This window comes from Ahaetulla prasina, chromosome 1 (assembly GCF_028640845.1).
Source record: "Ahaetulla prasina isolate Xishuangbanna chromosome 1, ASM2864084v1, whole genome shotgun sequence".
NCBI lineage: Eukaryota > Metazoa > Chordata > Lepidosauria > Squamata > Colubridae > Ahaetulla > Ahaetulla prasina.
In genome coordinates this window covers 7,949,483-7,957,500 of record NC_080539.1, presented here as the reverse complement: position 1 = coordinate 7,957,500, position 8,018 = coordinate 7,949,483, and the positions used below count along the sequence as shown (strand labels likewise).

General features: G+C 47.3%; 1 protein-coding gene across 1 annotated transcript in view; it reads right to left on the bottom strand.

The window, feature by feature from the left end:
- Window positions 1-6,716, bottom strand: part of TBX4 (T-box transcription factor 4) — a 128,202-nt gene extending 121,486 nt beyond the window's left edge. The window contains exon 1 of the mRNA XM_058164113.1: window positions 6,636-6,716. The gene's annotated coding sequence lies outside the window, so the exon portion shown is untranslated. The remainder of the gene's footprint in view (window positions 1-6,635) is intronic.
- Window positions 6,717-8,018: the final 1,302 nt, after the last annotated feature.

The window sequence follows — 8,018 nt, the reverse complement described above, 5'->3', positions numbered from 1 at the left end:
GAGACAGGGAAAGGGAAAGGGAGAGAGGGAGAGAGAGAAAGAGGGTTTCACTGCAGGCATCTTACGCATGTGCAGGTGGAACTCTGGCCCAGTTCCTGGTGGGCCATGGATCCACCAGTGCTGGCTGGGGGGTTGGGGACCCCTGTGGTTGTAGAGAAGGACCAGAAAACAGTGGTGGTGATGGGTGTAGAAGTGCCAAGTGAGAGCAATATGAGAAGCTGAAGGAGGACCAAGGCCTGACAGAGGAAGAGAATGAGGAAAATCAGGCCAAAGTGATCCCAGTAGTGCTAAGAATCTTAGGTGGTTTCCTAAGCTGGGAGAGACTCCAACCGATCCCAGGAATGACACCAGATCTCTTTGTCCAGAAGAATCCAGGGCTAGGAACAGGTTTTTTTTTAATTTACATTTATATCCCGCCCTTCTCCGAAGACTCAGGGCGGCTTACAGTGTATAAGGCAGTTGAGATCCCGCTCAGAACCCTCAAACTTCCCAGACCGATAAGAGGATCTGAGATTGAGGAAAACACAGATGACCCACAAGGGTGAGAAGAAATGGCTCCACACCCATTTGCATCACTCAGGTGAACCCGAGGACATAGATAAACCAAATGACCAGCTGTCTCAAAGGAATATAAATCCTTCCATCCTCCATTATGCGCTCACAACCGGTTACAACTCTTGCATGAGAAGCGAAACGTCTTCAAAGAAAAACAAAAAAAGTCCAGTTGCCTCCTGAAAAAGCACCTTGACGTGGATGATGGAGAATCTCCATAGCCGAATACGGGGGTCACCAACCTTTCGAACCTCAGGGACCACTAAATTCATAGTTTTAAATCCCATGGACCACTAATACGATCTGCCTAATGACCGGCTGGGTGGGCGTGGCTAGGTGGTCATGTGACTGGGTAGGCGTGGCCAACTCAATGTCACTCATGTCGCGGGGCGCCTCACCAGCCTCTGCTCCCCCCTTCCCTCCCAGCTGCTCCTCGCCTCCCCGCCTGGGCTCCTCAGGGCCCCAACAGGAAGCAGTTGTCAGAGCTAAGCAGCCACCACGAGAAAGAGTTGGCAAAACAGCTCAGCTCAAACTGGATCCGTCTGAGAAGGAGACTCAGCAGAAGCACCTCACTGAGGACTAGGAGCATAGGCTTTCCAAGCAGAGGGAAGACCTGCAGGAGTGCAAGGCCAGGTACCGGCGCCTGGAGGCTCAGTGGACTGAGATGGTCAGCCAGTTCCAGGCCATGAGGCAGTCCCACTGGAACGAGGCCCTCCGGTTCTTTGCCACCAGCGGCTCTTCCCTCCAGCCTTTGCCCAAAGCCCCGGCGCACCAGGAGGCTGAAGCAGACCCCAAGTCAGAATTTCTGCCCTCTCCGACCCACACAAAAAGACCCCAAAGGGGGAGACTCTCTGCAACAACACAAACATTCACTGCATGTATCCAGCCCAAGGGCCGTAGTTTGAGGACCCCTGATTTAGTGCAATATAAAAAAAGACAAATAATTTTTCTGGGGAGCACCAAAATTTTCTCATGGACCACCAGTTGGTGACCACTGGCCTAATACACATACACATATCCAGAAAAGAGTGACCTATGTGTGGTGGTATTCAACCGGTTCCATCCAGTTCGGGCGAACCTCTAGCGGCGGCTTCTGGAGGCTCTGCCCACCTGCCCGAACATCATCATGTCCCATTTTTTACTCTCTGCGCATGCGCAGAAGGTCCTGCGTACGCAAGGAGGTGGCCGGTGTGCTCACATTTGCGAACCATTAGCAGAAGATAAGTGAATACCACCCCTGCCTATGACCATTTTTCACACTTACGACCAGCATTTAATACCCACTGTTGGACATGTTCTCACCTTTAAACAAGAGATAAAAATGCTCCAGCGCTTTCGGTCTATAATGTATAATAAATGTATAATAATGTATAATATATAATAATATATAATAATGTATAATAAATAAATTTACAAAGTGGGGGAGTGAATCTATGGGATTTTTCCCAAAAAGGATTTCCAGGCATAAATAGATCAGGGAGGTGCCTATTTCTGTGGGATTTGCTCCAGAGAAAGCCCGTGATTCCCAAACAGAGCATCGCAAGGAGACTTACAGTAGCTAAGGTTCTAGTCCTCAGTACCCTTTCTTTAGCCTGGAACCTCCGAAGCATAAATCAGATCGGCACCAGAGTAAGCTTGGCTACCTTTTTTTAATGATGTAGGTCGACCTCCTTACCTTAGTGAAACATAAATCATTTTAAAGTCCAGCCTCACATCTGCTAAAATTTTTATCAGTAGCTGCTACTTAGGGGACGCTGCTCTCCTCGGAATGGAACATTTATTTTATTTATTTATTTATTTTATTTGCATTTATATCCCGCCCTTCTCTGAAGACTCAGGGCGGCTTACACTATGTCAAGCAATAGTCTTCATCCATTTGTATATTATATACAAAGTCAACTTATTGCCCCCAACAATCTGGGTCCTCATTTTACCTCCCTTATAAACGATGGAAGGCTGAGTCAACCTTGGGCCTGGTGGGGCTTGAACCTGCAGTAATTGCAGGCAGCTGCTGTTAATAACAGACTGTCTTAGCACTCTGAGCTACCAGAGGCCCTTACCCATTTCGTAGTCTCTAAGCGTTAAATTAAAGTCTTGAGGTTATTTAGAATTATGCTTTTTTTTTTCTTGGCATATCAGAAATCCCTAGAAAGATATCAAAGCTGCATCACTTGCAGAGAGCGAGAGAGATGAGGGTGGGAGGGAGGGAGGGAGGAACGAAGAAAGGGATGAAGGGATGGAGGGAAGGAAGGAAGAGTACAGGGAGGGAGGAAGGAAGGAAAGAATAAAGGAAAGAAGGAAAGTATGAAGGAACGAAGGAACGAAGGAATGGATGGAAGGAAGGAAGGAAACAAGAGAACAGGGAGGGAGGAGGAGGAAGGAAAGAATATAGGAAGGAAGGAAGGAAGGGATGGAGGGAAGGAAGGAAGGGAAAACAAGCAAACAGGAAGAAAAGGAAGGAAAGGATGAAGGAAGGAAGTAGGGAAGGAAGGAAGGAACAAAGGAATGAGGGGAAGGAAGGAAGGAAAACGAGAACAGAGGAAAGGACAAGGGAAGGGACAGATGCAGGGAGGGATGGAGGAAAGAAGGAAGGAAGGGAACAGGGAGGGAAGAAGAAAGGAAAGAAGAAAGGAGGAAAGGAGGGTGGAAGGAAGGCTTCAAAACTTGCTGGGGGGCTGGATCTCCCCACTCACAGTTCCTGAGATTTAGACAACAACAATCCAACGCCCTCATTCAGTTTTGGTTGAAATATGATTTTAAAATGGACAGACGAGAAAAAGAAAGAAAAAAAACAGCCTCCAACTCATTTAACCCGAAAACAGCGATGCGGCCTCAACCCGACTCGACTCCGGAGTAAATTCTACACAGAGGCTTCTCTCTCTCTCTCTCTCTCCCCCTCCCCCGCTCCTCTTCTCGCAAAGAATGAACCCAGCCGTGGGCACAACTTGATGGGTAGTAGATGGGCAGTAGATGTAGTAGTGCGTAGAATCTCGCTCTCTCCCCCGCCGAGAGCTCCGTTACTCCACCTCGGATCGCAGCCTCAACCCAGGCCGGCCTTGCTCTGAGGTGTAACTCCAGAGGAAGCGAGTTGCCGCCAGAGGAAGCAGCAGCCCCGCGGCCCTTCGTTCGCTCCGGGGCCTGGGTCTCTCCAGAAGCGGGGCTTCGTAAGGGGGGCCCCGATCCTGCAGAGACAAATCCAGTCAGGCGCTTTTTTTGGCGTCCGAAATTTGGCCAAGGAAAGAAGGCAGGAGGCGAAAAGGGAGCTAGAGAGGGTTACTCGAAAGTAAATCTTCTTGAATGGTAGAACCGGAGCCCCTTCAGTCTCTCAGCTCGCCTGGTCTTTTCTCGCCTCCGCAGGAAAAAAAACAGAAATGATCTTAAAACCACTATCGCCGCCATCAATACTCCCAATACGAACTGGGGGAAGCGAGAAATTCGGATGGACGGATGGAAGGAAGGAAGGAAGGAAGGAAGGAAGGAAGGAAGGAAGGAAGGAAGGAAGGAAAAGAGAACAGAGAAGAAGGGAGGAAAGAAAGAAAGAAAGAAAGAATAAAAGGAGGTAGGAAAGGATAAAGGAGGGAAGGAAGGAAGGAAGGAAGGAAGGAAGGAAGGAAGGAAAACAAGATAACAGGAAGTGAGGAAAGAAAGAATAAAGGAAGGCAGGAAAGCATGAAGGAATGGAGGAAAAAAATGAAGAAAGGAAGGAAGGAAGAAAAAAACAAGAAAACAGAGGGGGAAGGAGGAAAGCAAGAATAAAAGAAGGTAAGAAGGAAGGAAGGAAGGAAGGAAGGAAGGAAGGAAAACAAGATAACAGGGAGTGAGGAAAGAAAGAATAAAGGAAGGCAGGAAAGCATGAAGGAATGGAGGAAAAAAATGAAGAAAGGAAGGAAGGAAGAAAAAAACAAGACAACAGAGGGGGAAGGCGGAAAGCAAGAATAAAAGAAGGTAAGAAAGAAGGAAGGAAGGAAGGAAGGAAGGAAGGAAGGAAGGAAGGAAGGAAGGAAGGAAGGAAGGAAGGAAGGAAAACAAGAGAACAGGGAGGGAGGGAGGAAAGAAATAATAAAGGAAGGTAGGAAAGGATAAAGGAATGAAGGAAGAAATGAAGGAAGGAACGAAGGTATGAAGGTATGAAGGAGGGAAGGAAGGAAGGGAAACAAAAGAACAAGGAGGAAAGGACGGAATCGAATTGGCGTCTGGGGACGCGTGTTTTGTCTCTGTATTGTGATTATCCCGGTTCCCGGTTCCTTAGAAAGGAAAAGATTTGGGGGCAGCGAGAAACAAGAAACGAATCCAATTCTTTCTATCAAGAATTTATTTTGAGGTTCGTTCCTTCTGGAAACGCAGCCTGATATTTCCTAATCTTAAGTTAATAGGAGTAAAAGGGCCGTCGAAAGCAAAAGGATTTTCGGAATCCACAAATTCTCTCGGGCGAACTGCAGGAAAGCAAAAAAGAGAGAGAGAGAGAGAGAGAGGTGGGGGCGAGGGCGCTTAGAAACTCCTTTTGGGGATTCTCGGCTACAGTGAGGACTAGAAGCTTGAAACGTAAGAGGCAAGCGATCCTCTAACCACCTACGGCGGGGTGGCGGGGGATAAGCTAACTTAAAGGCATAACAAATTACTTTTCAGAAAGAGGGAAGGCGGCTCCAGAGACTCGGCCGTCGGCGGGATATCCTCTCGGAGCTGACACGGGACTGATCCGCGTCGTGTGAAGGGATCCCTGCATCTGTTCACCCAACACGCGCGCGTAACCCAAGCGGCTCCCTACCATGGAAGCTGCAGGTGAAGTTTTTGATGAATGCTCATTTAGGGAGGGTTTACTTTTCCAAGTGGCAATGCGTGGCTGGGTCGCGTGAACGCAACCAGGGGAGGCTCGCTGCCTCCACACGTAACTAGAGTGCCGTTCACGCAGCCTTGCCGGTTTTAGGAGCGGAGAGATGGGGGTGCCCTTCTGAGCCCCGCTTCCTGCGACCCCCCTCCCAAAAAAACGCCCAGGAAATTGGGGGTTTACTTCTCAGAAGGTGTTCCAGGGTGGAAATTTCCAATTAAACACGTGTGTGTGTGTGTGTGCTTTTTGTCTTCGATCGGAATCCGTGCCCCAAATCGGTTTTTTTATATAAGCAACAAAACAGATCGTTCGCAAAATGCTTAGTGTCTCCATTTCTCTCTCTCTCCCTCTCTCTTTCTCTCTCTCTCCATCTCTCCATCTGTCTGTCTCTGTCTCTTTGTGTCTGATCTATCTATCTATCTATCTATCTATCTATCTATCTATCTATCTATCTATCTATCTATCTATCTATCTATCATTATCTAATCTATCATTATCTACCTATCTATCTATGATTTATCTATCATTACCTATCTCTATCATTATCTACCTATAGAGCATTATCTGTCTATTTAATCATTATCTATCTATCTATCTATCTGTCTCTATCTATCATTATCTATCTAATCTATCATTATCTAGCTATCTAGCTATCATTTATCTATCTATCATTATCTATCTATCTCTATCATTATCTACCTATAGAGCATTACCTATCTAACTAATCTACATTATCTAGCTATCTATCTAGCTATCCATCCATCCATCCATCCATCCATCCATCCATCCATCCATCCATCCATCTCTATCTACAATATTGAAATGAGAGAGAGAGAGAGAGAAGAGTAAGGAAAAGGATAAATGAAAAGGAAATTAAAAGGGGAAAAATCTCTATAAGTATTAAAAATTTAATAATAACAACCACCACCACCAGCTGGATGCTGGCAGAAACCGTATCAACCATCAGAGTCAGTCAATGATATTTGTGATCCATTTTTAAATGTTCAGTTGATTGAGTTTCATGTTTAATGAATAAAAGTTAAGAATAATAACGATAACAATAACAGTAACAACAGTAGTAATGGAAAATAATATCCAGGGCAAACTTCTAACCACCCATTTTCAACCAGCAGAGAGCCAAAAGAAGGGAGAGGAAGTGAGGAGGTGCGTGGTCCTTTGAGCAGAAAGTATGTTGCATCTTAGGCGGAGGAGAGAAAAATCACCAATCGTAGTTTTAAAATCCTCGCTGCTTCCTTACCTGAATCCACCCGGATTCCTTTTCAAAGCCTGATCCCAATTTTGCATTGCTGAAGAATCCAAATGGGAGGGCAGGCCAGCGGGACCCCCATCCAGAGGCCAAGAGCAGACACCCCAAGACTACATAAACGCCTGGCGGAGATTGTCTGGCTACCTAGGCAAAGTTGGTCTTGGGAATCGGCAGAGTGTCATTCCGGGAAAGGGGAAGGAAGGAAGGAAGGAAGGAAGGAAGGAAGGAAGGGAGGGAGGGAGGGAGGGAGGGAGGGAGGAATGGAGGGAGGGGAAATACTACAGAAGAGAGAGGAAGGGAAACCAGAAAGAGGAAGGAAGGAAGAAATGAAGGAAGGAAGGAGCAAGAGTGAGTGAGAAAGAAAGAAAGAAAGGAAGAAGACACGAAGAAGGAAAGAGGAGAAGAAAGGGAGGAAAGAAGGAGGAGGAGGTAAGAAATGAGAAAGGGAGAGGAAGGAAGGAAGAAGGAGAAATACTGGAGAAGAGAAAGGAAGTGAAAGGAGAAAGAGGAAGGAAGGAAGAAGGGAGAAATACTAGAGAAGAGAAAGGAAGGGAAAGGAGGAAGAGGAAGGAAGGAAGGAAGGAAGGAAGGAAGGAAGGAAGGAAGGAAGGAAGGAAGGAAGGAAGGAAGGAAAGAAAGGCTGGCTGGCTGGATGGATGGATGGAGTTGGGCTGCTTCAACCATCAAGAGGTTTATATATATATATATATTTCAATAGCAACCCCCAAGTAAATAGTGTTCATCTCTCTTTTATTTACACAGACACACAAACATGCACTTAAACACAGAGAGAGAGAGAGAGAGAGAGAGACAGACCTGCATATTCTCTCACTCACACGTACCTATTGAGTCCTTCTCTCTCCTACCTACGCAGAGGTATGAATGCGCATTAAAGCGCGAGCCATGCCTTCTCCGCCTGCCTGCCCACTCCGCTCCCTCCGTCCTCCAAGAAGCCCTGCTTGAGCCATCCAGCCGCTGCCTCTGTGCTCCTTACCTTCCCTGGTCCCGAGTCAGCGCCCCTCGATCTTCCAGGCCCCTTCGAAGGGGCGACATTCGGGGCAAGGGGAAGGGGAGACCAAGCGAGCGTTTTTTCTCCCTCCGGCCTCTCCCCCAGCCGTGAATCAGACCATGGATCCCAAAAAGAGGCACCCAGTCCTCTTTCTGGATGGGGCGGCCTTTCCCCACCCCCCCTTTTTTTTTTAAACGTCCCCCTCCCTCCGGAAAGTGAATTGCAACCCTCCGACTCACTCCCACCATCACGACTCACTCCCACCATCACGTGGTTGCAGAAATTGGGAACAGAAGCCCAGTGGAAAGAAGAGAAGGTGGCTGGGTGCATGGGTGGATAAACTGGGTTCAGACTTTTCATAAGCC